Source organism: Choloepus didactylus, assembly GCF_015220235.1.
Source record: "Choloepus didactylus isolate mChoDid1 chromosome 11 unlocalized genomic scaffold, mChoDid1.pri SUPER_11_unloc1, whole genome shotgun sequence".
In the NCBI taxonomy this organism is placed as follows: domain Eukaryota; kingdom Metazoa; phylum Chordata; class Mammalia; order Pilosa; family Megalonychidae; genus Choloepus; species Choloepus didactylus.
This window is the reverse complement of record NW_023637577.1, coordinates 402,488-419,393: the sequence shown is the minus strand read 5'-3', so window position 1 is coordinate 419,393 and position 16,906 is coordinate 402,488.

The window sequence follows — 16,906 nt, the reverse complement described above, 5'->3', positions numbered from 1 at the left end:
ACCTGATTTCCAACAACCGTTGTAAAATGAACCCTTAAAAATTAGATCCCGGCAAGGCTGGCCATATTAAAGTCTTCTAAGCAGCGCTCTTCCAAAAAAAAAAAAAAAAAGCTTAGCAAGCCACTTCATAATTAGGAACTAAGAACTACTTAACTTATGTAAATCAAGTTCTTCCCTGATAAAAAGAACAAATTATCCAAACCATTGGAGACAAGCGTTCAGCATACACCTCACTTTAAAGACCGGAAATACAGAAGCACAATTTACTTACTGAAGCAGCCGCCCCAGTCCTCCTTGGAAACCCTGAGGAGTCTTCTCTTTTCTTTCCTAGCAGTCAAATAAAGAATTGTCTTTCTATTCCACACAGGCCCAGAATAAACTTCAAGAAGGACAGCACATGCACATCAGCCACTTGGGGTTTGCTTTGGTGGGACGCTTCGGGTCCTGTTCGTTTCAGAAGTGGGATCTTCTTTCCGGGGAGAGGCGGGGGAGAAAGAAGAGAGGAAAAAAAGGGTGCTCCGAAGGCTTGCTCGGTTCCTTCAGTTATTCTGAAGGCAAAGTACCCTCACTCTCCACGCTGAGGCTGGCTCTCAGCACCGCGCGCGAGGGGAGGAGATGGAGGAGGAGCAGGAGCAGGAGCAGGAGGAGTCCGGCTGGGAGGGGAGCGCAGGGTGCAGGAGGACAGTCAGCCGCTCCGTGGAGCAGCCGGTAAGACTGTGGAGGAACGAAAGGCCGCCGTCAGGACTGGGCGCTGCCCCACGCGCTCTGGCCGCCGGGTGCGGGCGCGGCGGGGCGGGGAACAGAGGCGCCGCGCGTCTCCCGGCCGCTCCTGCACTCGTTCGCTCGCGCTCTCGTGTCCTCCCGCTCGCACACACAGGCACACGCCCCACGTCTCCAGCAGCAGCCGCCCACTGCACGCACTCACCTGCATTTCCTTAACGAGCCACTTGGTGGCTGCCAGCGGCGCTGGGCCGGCTCCGGCGGGCGGGCGGGAGCCGGGGCGGGGAGGACGCGGCTCGGGATGCTGACTGGAAACAGTCCGGGAGGAGGCGGCGGCGCTGCGGATGCGCGAGCCCAAGCTGGAGGAGGGAGCACGGAGCGCTGACTGGAAACAGTCCGGAGCGGACAGGGCTGATCGCGAGACCGGGGCGCCTCGCCATGATCCCAGGTCTCCAGAGTAAAGCGGCCCGCGCGGGGACAGAACTCGTCAGACACAAGCTCTTCCAGAGCACTAAAGCCACAGAGGACTTGTGCAGGTGTGGATTCAGGTTGCGCTTCTTAAAGTGTTCGCGTCCTTTCGGTTATGTTGTGGTTTTTTCTTAAGGGAGGCTGGCGGTGAGGGTTAGAGATGCCAGACTTTAAAATGGAAAGCACAGATTTAATTTGCAGTACAAATGGACGTTAGCGAGCTGTACGCAGAGGAAGCACAGAGGCTGTTTGGGGCAGGGGATGTACTTCTTCTCAGGTACTGGATATAGTTTGCGGCTGGGGAGCATGGCAGCCGGGCTGGACTTGAGGGAGAGCTAGGGATCTGACAAGGTGATAATTGAGAAGGGAAAAATACCTGTAGAAGAGTTGCTGGAAAACAGCCTTGCTACTAAACAGAAGAGGGTGGGGGTGGAGTAGAGTGGTCAGTGCATCTCAGGTGGTGAAGCACAAACTCAGGAGAAAAGACAGATGGAACATGGACCCCCTGAACAAAGATAAAATGGGTACTGGATCTGGGGCCATAAGGATGGGCAAAATGAGAGAAATCCAGCAGAGAGCTTTTATAGCTTTACCACCATTTATGTCTGATCAGAGCTATATATACCAAATGCTATCTATTCTAAACACAGAGCAATGCCACTATATGTTGGCTCTAAGATGGAAAGGAAAAAAACAAAAACAAAAATCTTGTTTTAGTCAAAATAATTACTCTGTTTGGAATAATGCAACTGAGTGCATTCTAAGTACCGTCTGGTCAAGGATACTGTAAACACTGTAGAGGAAAACAAAAAGCAGTGAATGGTCTACTTTCCTTATGTGTCTGTACTCTAATAGGAAAAATGTCACTTCCTCCTAAAAAGAAATAAAGCTTAATCAATATAGGTGACATTTTCCCCAGGGTCCTTTCACCTTTTTCTTTTTATGCCTGCTTCATTGCTTGCCATGTCCCTTTTTGCCCTTCAGGAGTGACCCATCTTCTGAACCCATTCCCTGCCAGGCTCCTTACTCAGCCTCCTTCAACCCACTGAGCTCACGCATCCAAAGTGGGTTCATCTGCAAACAGTCATTATCACTTAAAGCTGTTCTTGGAAATGATCGGATATAAACCAAAAAGGCTTTTACTATTAGTGTTAGTGTGTGTGTGTGCACGTGAGTGTCTCTCTTTGTAATTATATTTATACAAAGCACCTGCCACTCTTATGGTGTTGTCTGCCTAAGATGATGACTAATTCATTCTCTGTGGCTCTCACTCTCGCCCTCACCCTCTCTCTCCCTTTCCCTCTCCCTCAATCTGTTTCCCTCTCCCCACACACACTCTCTCCTGTCTCTGTTCCTTCCTGTCAGTGTTCAATAAGGGTTTTACATGAACTTTCTGTTAGGCAACCTCTGACTACAGAGAGCAGGTTGGAGCAGAATGGTAGAGGGGATACTGGGGCTCAACGCTGCTGCTGTTTCCCATCATCACTTACTCATTACATCCACTACTGTACTTAATGCCAAGTGGCAGCAGAATGATTTCCTCTCCTGCTATTCATAATAATACATTTGCCCTCCCTGGGAAACACATACAATTAATAATAAAAGAAGTAATGCATCCTGACACCATGGGAAGAGCAGATGGATGCTGATGTGGTCATGTTAGTCACCTTTTCTGTTGTTGCTGTGAAGACAGTGTGACCACTTCTCCCTTTCTGCTGCTTCTGATGGGTTAAGCAAAGCATTTGGTGCTCTTACTGTGTTCTCTTTTCCATCTTTCCCTTGACAATTGTTTGTGTATTTTAAATAAAGATTTCATTCTGCCAACTCACAGGAAGCTTTTAACAAGATGCAACTGAGCATGTCGATATCTTACATCTTTTTACTGCTGTATGGGGGTGTTCAGCTGCTTGAAACTCTACTTCAGCCCGATGCTGGCATCTCAGAGACAATGCTCCCTAGGGCTGATTTACTCTTGCTTCTATACAACTCTCTTTAGGTGCCCTCTGGAAGAATACAGGATACTGTAGAAAATAGAAGAATAAGGGTTGCACTCAAGCAACCCTCCCCACTTAATACTTCCACAAGTGGTAATTGTGATTAGCTTATTGTTAGAGAATTCATTGCTGATTAACATCGTTAGGATTGGACTGAGATATCTTTCCTGAAGATGATTGCACCAAGCCTGAACATTTAAGAGAATTTCATCTACCCATCTGGATCTCCTGTAATATGACGTTTCTTTTTCCTTCTTAAACAACAACAAAACAGCATGAAATGTCTTATTTAATTATCACTGTGTATTTTCTTGTAACAATCAGTAATCTCTTTAAATTATTTCTGTCATTGAACCATGTGTTTTAAAAAAACACAGCAAATGTGAAATTAGAAGTAAATTTTTAAAAGGGAATGTAGGCTAGGGAAAAAAAAGAAACGTTCTGAATATCAGTCATCAAATTAGTCTCTTTGGAGGTTCCCATTATTTTACAAGTTACTGTTTTAGTTGAAACTTATTTTAACCTTACTATATTTAGGCTTGCACTTGATTCTAAAAGTCCATATACGTAGAAGAAAACTCCAATTTCCACTTGTATGTTTGATTTTTGAGGGTAATGAGTACTTCAACTCCATAGTCTAATTAGGCTGAACAAGTGCATCAATAGCAGCTCCACAGCAATCCTTTCGTGTTCTACTATGTCCTTTAAATGACCTATTAAGAACATTGTGGGAAATATTCCTAAGTCTACAATACTTCATGTGCTAGACCTGAAAATAAGGGAGAAAAGAAATAGATAACAGAAGAATAAGGTGGCTAGGAAGAGCAAGTAACCGGTTTAAGGGAGAAAATGATTTTAGGAGGTGTTTTGCACTAACTCCATGGACTGATTTGATTTGTAAGTAGTAGTCTCTCACTCTTTGTCATCTTTTGTTTTTCCAGTCTGCAGTAATTTATTCTCCCTTTTTTCCACCTTTCCTTCTCCAGTTATGCCAATTGGCAGAAACTACAAGTAGGAACAATTTGTTACTGAAAATAGATAAGAAAATTATGAAATTAGTGGGTCACACTGCTTGTACTTACTTCATATGGGACAAAGATAATCGTCTACTCTCCAGCTTTTATTTTGGTCACTGAAGGCAGATGAGTTCTAATTGACTAAATGGGTCTAATTTATCTAATTTGTTATAGATGGTTTGCTACCAAGAAGGCTGCTCAGGGAATCTTACAGCACTTTGGAAAAATGACTAGGCTGTATAATCATCCAGATTAAGGTGTCTTAATAAATGGAGTCCTATTTGTGATGATTGTGGTTTCAAGGCTCAGATTTTATTCCACCGAAATCATCATGTGGTTAATGCTAAGTTACCCAAAATTTAAATGCTATGGAAAAATGGATTTTGATTATAATGTGTCTTTCTTTTTCATTTATTGTGCTGATTATTTTCCATTCCCACCACCCCCACCCCTAACAAACCCCATATCCACCCTTCTAACTTTCTGCATGCACTGAGGGTTGAAAAGTATCAACCTGGTTTCCTTCCCCCCTGCCTTCTGGTTAGGTTTTGTCAATGGGGAAGAGAAGAGAAAGGTGGGGGTAGCTCATGCCCCTTTTGCCCTATAACTTGGCACTGTGGTTCTCTGTGGCAGTAAATGCACCCATAGCACTAACTCTCATTTGCCTCTGATAACACCATTTCACTCCTTGCCACTTCAGCTTTCCACTGTGGATAGATCTCAGGACATGCAATATTCTCCATCATTTTCCCTAAACCAGCCACCCTGGACAGTATTTCTTATCAAAATGATTTTCAAAATGATTCCTGATTGTGCCTTGTGCTTCTTTCTGGCACCCTGACTGGTAAATTTGTTCTTTAAATTCAGAATATTCAAAGATGTAAAGAAGCATCTTTAAATTCAGAATATTCAAAGATGTAAAGAAGCATCTTTTTCAATTACTTTGTTTAATAAACCTGTTGTCTAATGTATAAAGGATAGCCAAAACTTAAACATTATTCAAAATGATAATAAATGTAACATACTAGAAGAAAACATTTGATGGTACAGCTGATCTATGTAGTTAAACAGTAACAGTGTATTAATATTTTCCACAGAATTGCCATGACTCTATGTATTAAATAAGCTTGAATCAACAAGTCTGTAAAACTATCTCCATTTTTCTTAATATCTTGATATTTTATGGTTCTGATTGCAAAATAATGACAATAATAATAAAAATATCATGGGCACATTTTGAAGGTTAGTGCTTATTATTTGATGAAGCACAACAGTTTTTATAAGACACTGTAATTTTCATGAATTTTAGAAAACTGAATGAGCAAGGTGAACTGTATGACTCTGTTCTAATTATATAAAAAAAGAAAATAATGAGAATATGAAAGTCCACCTACTTCACCAATGATAACCACAAAATAATTGACCCATATATGCAACTGGGTATGAATAAGATCACAATCCACCAAGTTCTTTTAAATTAGCATTTTAAAAATAACATCATATAAATTGGCAATGGTGAGGGCCAGTTCTTTAAGAAAAATAAAAAAACAATTTTGGAGAAAGAACCCAATAATTCCTAAGGTAAGGGATTCCTAAGGTAATTCCTAAGAGTTTTTCATCTATTTTTGACCTTAAATATTAATAAAAAGGGATTGAATGCAAGGTTTTACCTATAGATCACTGTTTAAGACATTGTAAATTTTGCTGCTTCTGAGGCCTGAGTAATTTTTCACTTCCATTTTATAAATTAGGCATGAGAATATTAGCAACCACACACACTCACACATATGTGTACCACTATGTGCAAGGTACAGCAGTGTATAAACAAAATGCCACCTACATTTAAAACCTAAGAAAACCGAGATCGGGAGTGGTTGATTGGAGGGTCATGGAGCTATTGAACCTGGGAGACTTGTACCCAAGCAGTCTGGCTCCTGAGTCTCTGTGACTAACCAGTATTCTATTTCATAAGAGTCTTTTTATTTTACTTCCTTGAACTGTTTTCCATATTTATTTTTCATATAATAAGTCATTTTATGTGTTTCACAATATATAATGACAGTAGAAAATTATAGAGGATAAAATAAATGTATGAGTTTCTTCTAGCTAAATTATTTAAAAGACTGTTTTATTACCACAATTAATTATATTTTCTAATTTTCTCTTTGTATTATTGATCCTGTCTTTTCACATTGATTTATTTCCCACACTTACCTTCAATCACGAAAACAAAAATAAATCAAAGCCATAAATTGGAAGGCAATCCTACCTACATATTGCCTCTTTTTTATAAAAAGGGGTCAACTTTTCTGGAACCTTTGTAAGATTTCCCTGTGTTTTAGTGAAGGACAATATGTTTTCCAGGTACTTATTCCTGACCTTTTGTTCTTGTGCAGTGATATTGTGTCAGAAAAAATTATAGTAGCATTTATTATTATCAAAGTTTATTGTATATTTTGAACATTTAAAATTGTAGAAGTTATTGTTATAAGGAAAAGGGAGAAATATGAAAAACATTTAATGGGACTGCTTGTTAGGATTTTACATTTTATAAATGATAAGCAAATTAGAAAATTGATGTCCCTTTTAGAAGGATAGCTATAGTAAATCAAAATAACAAGTCCATATAGCTTTTAAAATTGATTTTTCTATGTAAGTGTCAAAATTATCATAGTATGAGAGATTATTTGACCTAGTACCTGACCTTCAAGCCCATTTTACAAATGTAGCTACTAAACAAGTGTGTGACATGTTTATTTTTTATATGGCTCATGAATGACAGAGGTGATGGACATGGTCCTGCTACTTCCAGGAACACTTCCTTCTCCTCATCATCTAAAAACATGTATATGTATATAATATAAGTATGTCTTATGTAAATTTAGATTTATGTGATATTTAAATTCCAATGTGTATATTTGCATATGCCCCTGTTTCATTAAATTTTATGAAAAAAGTTATACCACATTATGTATTAAGCATCAATTTGAAATGAAGCCTTGAAAAATACTGCTATATGCCGAAGAGGAAGCAGCAAGAAAGACTTCTCAGAGGATTCTAGAGAGGAAGTTAAAATGATATGCCTATGCTGAGTCATCTGTAAATTCTTTTCACTATCCCTAGTGTTAATCAGAATTCTTATCATAGATTCAACTAAGCAATAAAAATACAAATATAATAAGGATGTAGATTAAGAATATCAATGTGATGGGAAAGGATTTATTGCTGCTAATGTGTTCCCCATCCAAAGCTCTTCTTGCCACCAGCCCTCCCTTTCTCATATACACATGTCCATGCATAGCCTGTGCACACACACTCAGAACAAATGAAGTTGTACTTTCTTGCTCAGACCTGCTCTCATCCTGTCCCTCTGGTTCTCAGGTTTTTGCTAAGTAGAATCAGGAGAGCAAGTATACCAACCTGGAGAGATGAGAGGAATTATGAATGGTAATTAAGAGATTTGAGGGAATACAGAGTGGGAAGATTAGATACAAGATGGTTATGAAGTAGGAATCTCCCAAGAAGCCACAAGATGTGGAAAATTTGGAAAGAAGAGAAAACATTGTTTTGTAGATTCAAGGTCTCTTAATAATGCTATGAAGGGCCCTGATCAGTTCTAATTTATATGATTTTATTGTAGTAAGATTGTTACTCAGCAACCAGAAATGTAAAGGAATTCATAGTCTATCAATTATGTTGAATGGATTGTAGTCAAGGAAGGCATATATGGTAAATTTCAGCTCTGATCCCTGAAAATATAGCAGTGTCTAGGAAAATAAGTAGGAAATATTTTGGCAGAAACTCTAACATTGTCAGAGTTCTTGGAACAAAGATAGGCCATGAGGCAATCAAAGAAATTGGAAAATACCACAAATTGTAAAGTACCATGAATAAGCACCATTGTTGGATCTCAAAATGAGGAAAAAGGTTTCCTCCTCTGCAGAAGGTGGCAACAAGGGTTAGAGAGTAAGAAAAGCATAAGATGCACTGCGGACCTAGATATCAAGAATCATATAACCGATAGTACAATACTGAGTATAAAAAATTAAATATTTTTCCTTACATTAATTTGATGACAATTTGCTTTCAAGTTTAATTTTAATAAACGATAATCAATAGCATTCTAAAATAAAATATGCTCCCATCAGGTATCTCCTAAACACTCATCTTTTAAGGACGAGTAAACATGAAATTGCATTAATAATGGGAAAAAAACAGCTTCCACAAATGCAGAGAAAATTATTGTTTAAACAATGTTTAACAATTAAAAGAAAATAGAAACAAATTTTAGAAACATCTGCATTATGCACCATAAAATAAAGAGTATATGGTATCTTTGAAACTAATAATAACAGAAAAGTGAAAGCAGATAATAGACTGTAGAATAAAATTTAAAAGTTAGCTTTCTAAAGAGGAGGCAGAGATAGAAAGGTAAATAGGTAACCATTAAAATTGTAAAAAGCTAAAAACAAGTCAACAGAATTGTGGTAGAGTGAATTATGTACCCTACAAAGACATGTTCCTAATTTTAATCTGCATTCCTTTGGGTGTGAATCTATTTTTAAAGAAGACCCTTTGAAGATGTATTATTAGTTAAGGTATAACCCAATTGTAGTAGATTTGATTATGTACCCCTTCAAAAGACATGTTCTTGATCTCAATCTGCATTCCTGAGGGAGGATCTGGAAGTTAGGGGAAGCTAGAAGAGCAGACACAAGGAGAGACAGTTGTCACATGATGGAGGCAAAGATGCAAGCCAAAGAACCCGGTGGATTGCCAAACCAGCATGAGAACACTACAAAGTGGTTTACGCATGGCTTTGCTGACACTTGATTTGGATTTCTAGCCTCTGAAACTGTGAGCTAATAAATGCATGTTGTTTAAGCCAACCTATTGTGTGGTATCTGTCACAGCAGCATAGCAAACTAAGACAAGAAATTATTATCAGAATTAAGAAGCAAAATACACCAGTAATAGCAGAATTCAAACTACAGATAACCAAGGTTTCAATACCAAGGTTTCTATTTAAGTGGTTGAGATTTATGCTTTGAAAGAATATTTAAAGACAGAAACATGTTCTCCTTATAATGTTAATTACAGTGCAACAGATACACACACACATACATCTATATTATTTATTTATATCTCCCTTTCTTGTTATATATATATATATATATATACACACACACACACACACACACACACACACACACACAAAGAAATGAGAGAATATTTTCTGTAATACCTAGAGCTATTTTAATTTTTTTACTTTTTATGTTTCTGTGTTGTCTAAAATAAAATTATTTATTTTAATTACCAGAAATAATTTCTTTTGTAAAGTTTCTTTAAAATATGTTCTGAGAAAATGTAAGTGCAATTTTTTTAAAAGTTCACATTGCTTCCAATAGCATCTATGCAGAATTTATAAAAGAAGTTAAATCAAAGTAATTATTATATGCAGATCTTTACAATATTCTAAGAGGACTTACATAATACCTTTCCTATTTTTCATTTTAGTTTATTTCCTCTTGTATATGTTAAATACGATACAAGCATGATAAAACCCATTTCACCTTGTATAAATTTTGAAGACAGTCTTTGAGAGTTTTCTAAATAATTCCAGATTTTCCTGCTGTTTTAATATTTGTAATGATTCACTTTGTACATTATGTCTCTTTAGAAAAAGAAAAATTGTTTCCATTCTTAAAAGGGACAAAATTATAATTGAATAATGTCAGAAATAAAATAGTTCAAGAAAGTTCAAATATGTGGTCTTTGAAGAGGAATAGCATATACTATGAGTACAGATATGGGGGAACATTTTTTTAATTTTTGTTTTCCTTTTAATGTTTTAATATTTAACATTCTTAAATCTCATTATAGAGGGAAATACCTGTACCCTATCGATTTTCAACTTATGGAGATTATATATAAAAAAATAACATACATGAATCACTCTGTACTTCCTCAGATAAAACCTATGATTTTTCAATCATAGAATCATATAGCCCATAGTATAAATACTGAGCATATAATAGTTACAATTTTCCCTTATATCAATTTGATGACAACTTGCTTTCAATTTTAATTCTAATAAACTTCACTCAATTGTGTTTTAAAACAAATAGGCCCCTATCAAATATTTCCCAAGCAATTATAAATTTAATTTCTTCTAATTTTAAATTTTATAAGCCATGATAAGCTAAAATATTCTGCATTAGTGTTCTAAAGTTGTGCAAGTTAACTTGAAAATCAGAATTAATTTTTAGAGTTTGAGAGAGAAAGAGAGGAAGGAGGGAGGGTAAGGAGCTGCTAGTTTGTCCTTGTAGTAAGTCTCTATCATCTTACTTTAGACCATTTTCTAGCTAAAATGGAAATCTCATTAGAAGAGACGTGATGCCACAGGAGGGAATGTTTGTGGGTCAGATTTCCCCCTTTTAGGTTTTTCAGTGGGCACAAACTCTTTTCTGAGATCATTCTTCGCCAGGTTAGAGGATTCCCATGATAAGGAACAGACTCTTCCTATTACAAGTGCCAATTTCATAAGTGGTTTTAGTGGTTTGAACATTTGTCCAAAGTAACAAGATAGAAACCACCACCATGTGTCATGTAGACAACCAAACAGACATCAGACTCAAGTGGCTTTCAGTCCCAATCAACCTCACCTTCCTGAAAATGTATTTTCATATATTTTTCTTGGTATTAACAAGCATTTCTGTCTTTCTGCCTGAATTTTACTGTTCCACATTTTAATGTCTGCATACAAAGAACAAATGCTAAAATGCTAAAATAAATTACCAGATATTTTGAAATTGAGTAAGGTCAACAGATATCTGCTCCAAGCTCTATCATCTGGCAAACAGAATTTCTTGCTTCCATTTAACAGGCAAGTCAGCAGAAGGTAAGAGAGGTTAAGATTCACTTGTCTGGAGTAGCAGCTTTAGTAAGACTTACTTTCCTTAAAAACAGTTATAGAAGGCAATGCAATGTGAAGGTTATGTGTGTGGACAGTGGAGCTAAACTGCTTAGGATCAAATTGTTTCTTCTACTTGCCAGCTTTTTAACCCAGGGCAAATAATTTAATCTCTCTGAGCAGTACATTTTCTTCAGTTTCCTTCTATGTAAATGTCCTTCTATGTAAAATGGGGATAACAATAAAATTCCTTCAGTTCCCTTCCCTGTAAAATGGGAATAATAATAATAACAACCTCACAAGATTGTGTGTGGACCATTAACTGTAAAGCACTGGTAAATAATAAGCAATATATAAGTTAATTCTAACTACTACAAAGAACATGTTTAGAATAAGTAGGGCAACTTCCCTTGGTAGAAATTTTATCTTTTATTGCTATTCTGATTTGTCAAAGTAGTTAAATTTTGGGATGCCTGCCAAACTCACACTCCTCTGAAGTTACTCCTCATTAACAGCTCCTACTAAAAGGACTCTATTTGCCCCAGCTACCAGGTGTTAACAGCTGATTATGTTATGGAAAAATGGAACATCCTCTTATTTGTGGCATTCCATCTTCTAGGAATTTGAAAGAAGAGATTCAGAAAACATTCTCAAGGAGGTCTTATAGATTTGGGGCAGGCAAACTTACTCAGCCATGCATTAGCAGAGAGAATCAACCAAAAAGAGGAAGAGGAAAAGAAATGTGGAGCAAAAGGAGGCCGTGTAGACCTTGAGGTGTGTGTCTCAGCTTCCTGACTTTCCCAGTCTACTTCCATTAAAGTTTGTAGTTAGCCTGGCTAAAATCTGTCTTCACCAGTGAATTCAAACAAAGATATGCTCACCAAAAATGTCCCCTTTTCACTTAAACTTGGATGAGTGATTCCTATTTCTTCCAACTAAATGATCCCTGCCTCAAACACATGTTCTTATATGGCAAAACTATAAGCATTCATTAAACAATACATATAAGCATACTTTGGGAAAAGGGGTGACTCTGTGCCAGATGATGCCAAGCATCTCTGTGCTGAAAATGAACTTAGAAGAATTTGTTTCCCTTATATCAGTAACAGATATTCAGAAAGAAGTCCATAAAGAAAAGACTCTGAAACAAAAAGAGACAGATGTTTGCAAATAAAAAGAGAAGCATTTAGAAGGAGAAAACCCAAAACAGTTATACTCCTATAAGCACATGTTGAAGGAGAGGTTGACAAGATAATAGCAGTTTATTGTGGGAACTGGAAGAAAAGAAGCCTAGGTAGAAGAGATGATGATGATGATGATAATGATGATAGCTGAATATTAATGCAGCAGTAACATTTTAGTGAAACTACAAAATATAACAGAAAGAGCTCAGAGACCGACCTTTAATAGATTTGAGATAAAATCCGAAATCTGCAGCTTCATGTTTGTGTGGCATAGGAAAAATGAATTCACTCCCTTACTCAGGCTTCTCACCCTAAAATTGGAATAGCAATGCTTACCATGCAAGGTTGTCATAGATTAAGAATAAGGAATTTGTCATCAGAAAAATCTGAGTTCCCTGATTCATATAAAGGTTCCACACATTTTTTTCTTCTTGTGATTATTTTAATTATTACTTCCAAATCACCAGGGCTATTAAAAAAAGGAATTAAAAAAAGGAATGGTGTTCTAGTTTGAACCAGCAAGCTTTAAATAAATATTTTACCCCAGTAATTTATTAAATTTGTCATTCAATTGTCATTTATCCACATAGCAATTTTCTTTTTCTAATAACACATGAGATATTAAAAGACAACAGACCTATGTAATGGTTGTTTATGTTCTGAAATGACATAGTTCTCAACCCTCATGTCACTAATTCCTTCTCCATTGGTCATCTGTCTGATAATAGTTTTCATATCTACTATAACTGATTATAATACAGAGTCCTAATTTTACAAGCAGATTTTTAAATCCTTAAGGAAATCTGACATGATTTTATACAAAATTATACAACTGTTTATAACCAATAAATAAAAGACCATCTACTGGGCAACCCTCTCTGAGCATAAGTTTTCTCATCTGTAAAGTAGGGTTAGTAACACTTGCTTCAGAATATGTTGCCAAGTCATCATGTGAACAAAAACTAATTAGGCAAAATCCTGGAAAATTTTACAAAGTCTATGACATTAGCTACATCATGAAAGCAAGAAAATCCAGCTCAGAGTGATAAGCTTTCTCAAAAGTCTATATAATTAAGCCCATTTCCATTCTATATATATATAAACACCATTCCTCTAAGTTAATCCCTCTCTGTTCACCATAAAACCCACATATCATAAAAGGCAGTGGAGGAGAATCTTATCACATGCATTAAGAAAAGTTAAACTGCAAATGAAAACAATCATCAATTTGAGGGAATCTGCCCTTTCAGTAATTCATGGCAAGCCAATCCATATCTGGAATCCTTCCTTGAGGGTAAGATACTCTAACTTCCTTGGCACTGGCAGTAGGTGCTGTGGTAGATGTTTCTAATTGCCTACCCACTACCCATTCTCATCTTCTTTCTTATTGACCTCAGTTTTGTGGGGGAGGCAAATGTGCCCAGCTAAAACTGTTCATCGTCCTAACTCTCCTGCAGCTAGGAGTGGCCATGGCACACAATTCTGGCCAATTTGATTAAAAGTCACCTAGTAGGTCTACTTGGAAATATTTGCAGAAAGGGCATTTTCAAGTGGCATGCTCTTTTTGGCCTCTGGACCAATTGTTGCCTTCTTGACTGGAACCCAGATATGAAAGATATAATGCCTATATCAGTCATGGTTCTCCAGAGAAAAAGAACTGATAGGAGATTACATATATATATTTATTGTCATATATGTGATTCATTTTAAGGAGTTGCTTTGTGTGACTGTGGATCCTGGAGACTCAGGCAGGAGTTGTTGATGTTGTAATCTTGAGGTGGAATTTCTTCTTTTCCAGGAAACTTTAGCTTTTGCTCTTTAGCGCTTCAACTTATTGGACAGGGCCCACCCACATTATGGTAGGTAATCTGCATAAAGCCAACTGATGGCAGATGTTAGCCACACCTACAATACACCTTCACCAGAACACCTAGATTAGTGTCTGATTGAATAACTGGAAATTAGAGCTTAGCCAAATTGACAGTTCATACTAACCATCACAATGTCCATGAGGTTGAGAGCCACAGCTAAGGATTAGAAAGAAAAAAGATAATTGAAGCCTATATTCCTTCTGGCTTCACTGAGGCACTGCTCCAGCCCTGGACCACTGTACCCCTAAACCTCTTGTTCCATGAGAAAACTAAGTCCTTAGCAATTTAGGACACTCTGAATTGCAATTTCTTTTGCCTACAGCCAAAAATGTTCATCATTAATAGTGGAGTTTTCTTCATCAAGACATAAAGTGAAACTTTATTAAATACATCTCACAATAAAATATGATAAAGATAAAGAAGAAAATTGTAAAATATTTTAAGAAAAAAATGGAATTCAAAGTGTTATTTTGGGGGCATGTTAAATACATAAAGCCTCTATGCAGAGGAGCAAGAGGGATTAGTAAACTAAGCAGAACCAGTGAGTCTGGAAACTAGTTGACCCATTTCATTTCAGTAACTCTCCTTTTTAAGGCCCCCTTAGAAAATATCAATATAATCATAAGCCCTTTCTCTATGTAAGGCAATCTGCAAAATTTTACTTTATTGTTTGCCATGTATATATGAGAGTAATAAATATGTGCAAGATCATGAGGAAGGACTATTTTGGATACCAACTTGATTCTATAAATGTTCTGCTTACTCCATTAATTTAAGGTCACTTGTTAGATCTATGTCAGAGCAACTTCATTGTTAATATTTCCAGTTGCTAACAGTACTTGAATTGCCTTCCCCCAACTTACAAATAAAGATAACCATGAAAATCATTACTGTGCATTATTAGAATAGAGGTTTAATGTTGAAATCTAAGAGAAGAATCTATATAGCCAAGTAGGAAAACTTTAGAATCCCTCATTCACTTGTTGGTAAGAAGGGGAAACTTATCTAATTGCCTTATAGCTAAATAAATATTTTCCTTTCTTCTGCTTCTCAAGCTAATTGTTAGAATAGCAATAGGCATCAAAGCCACTTTCTTGTTGAATATTACAAGAGTTTGTTTTAATGCTATGTATAAGTCTGTTGTCAAATTACAGTGAGATATTTCATATTGCTTGTTGTAGTGGTTTGAAACTCTATGTACCTTAGAAAATATGTTCTTGAGGCGGGGCAAGATGGTGGACTGGTGAGCTGTATGTTTTAGTTACTCCTCCAGTAAAGTAGGTAGAAAGCCAGGAACTGCGTGGACTGGACACCACAGAGCAATCGGACTTTGGGCATACTTCATACAACACTCATGAACACGTCGAACTGCTGAGATCAGCAAAATCTGTAAGTTTTTGTGGCCAGGGGACCCGCACCCCTCCCTGCCAGGCTCAGTCCCGTGGGAGGAGGGGCTGTCAGCTCCGGGAAGGAGAAGGGAGAACTGCAGTGGCAGCCCTTATCGGAAACTCATTCTACTGATCCAAACTCCAACCATAGATGGACTGAGACCAGACACCAGAGAATCTGAGAGCAGCCAGCCCAGCAGAGAGGAAACAGGCATAGAAAAAAAACAGCACGAAAAACTCCAAAATAAAAGCGGAAGGATTTTTGGAGTTCTGGTGAACATAGAAAGGGGAAGGGCAGAGCTCAGGCCCTCAGGCTCATATGCAAATCCCGAAGAAAAGCTGATCTCTCTGCCCTGTGGACCTTTCCTTAATGGCCCTAATTGCTTTGTCTCTTAGCATTTCAATAACCCACTAGATCTGTGAGGAGGGCCGTTTTTTTTGTTGTTGTTGTTAATCCTTTTTTCTTTTTCTAAAACAATTACTCTAAGAAGCCCAATACAGAAAGCTTCAAAGACTTGCAATTTGGGCAGGTCAAGACAAGAGCAGAACTAAGAGAGCTCTGAGACAAAAGGCACTAATCCAGTGGCTGAGAAAATTCACTAGACACCACAACTTCCCAAGAAAAGGGGGGTGTCCGCTCACAGCCATCATCCTGGTGGACAGGAAACACTCCTGCCCATCGCTAGCCCCACAGCCCAGAGCTGCCGCAGACAACCCAGTGTGACGGAAGTGCTTCAAATAACAGGCACACACCACAAAACTGGGCGTGGACATTAGCCTTCCCTGAAACCTCAGCTGATTGTCCCAGAGTTGGGAAGGTGGAGCAGTGTGAATTAACAAAGCCCCTTTCAGCCATCAGTTCAGCAGACTGGGAGCCTCCCTACACAGCCCAGCAGCTCAGAACCGCCCTGGGGGGACAGAACTCACCTGTGACATAGCACAGTCATCCCTCAACAGAGGACCAGGGGGTGCACGGCCTGGAAGAGGGACTCACTCGCAAGTCTCAGGAGCCATACTCTAATACCAAGGACTTGTGGGTCAGTGGCAGAGACAAACTGTGGCAGGACTGAACTGAAGGATTAGACTATTGCAGCAGCTTTAAAACTCCAGGATCACCAGGGAGATTTGATTGTTAGAGCCACCCCCCTCCGTGACTGCCCAGAAACACGCCCCATATACAGGGAGGGCAACACCAACTACACACGCAAGCTCGGTACAGCAATTGGACCCCACAAGACTCACTCCCCCACTCACCACAAAGGCAAAGCAGGGGAGAACTGGCTTGTGGAGAACAGGTGGCTCGTGGACGCCACCTGCTGGTTAGTTAGAGAAAGTGTACTCCACAAAGCTGT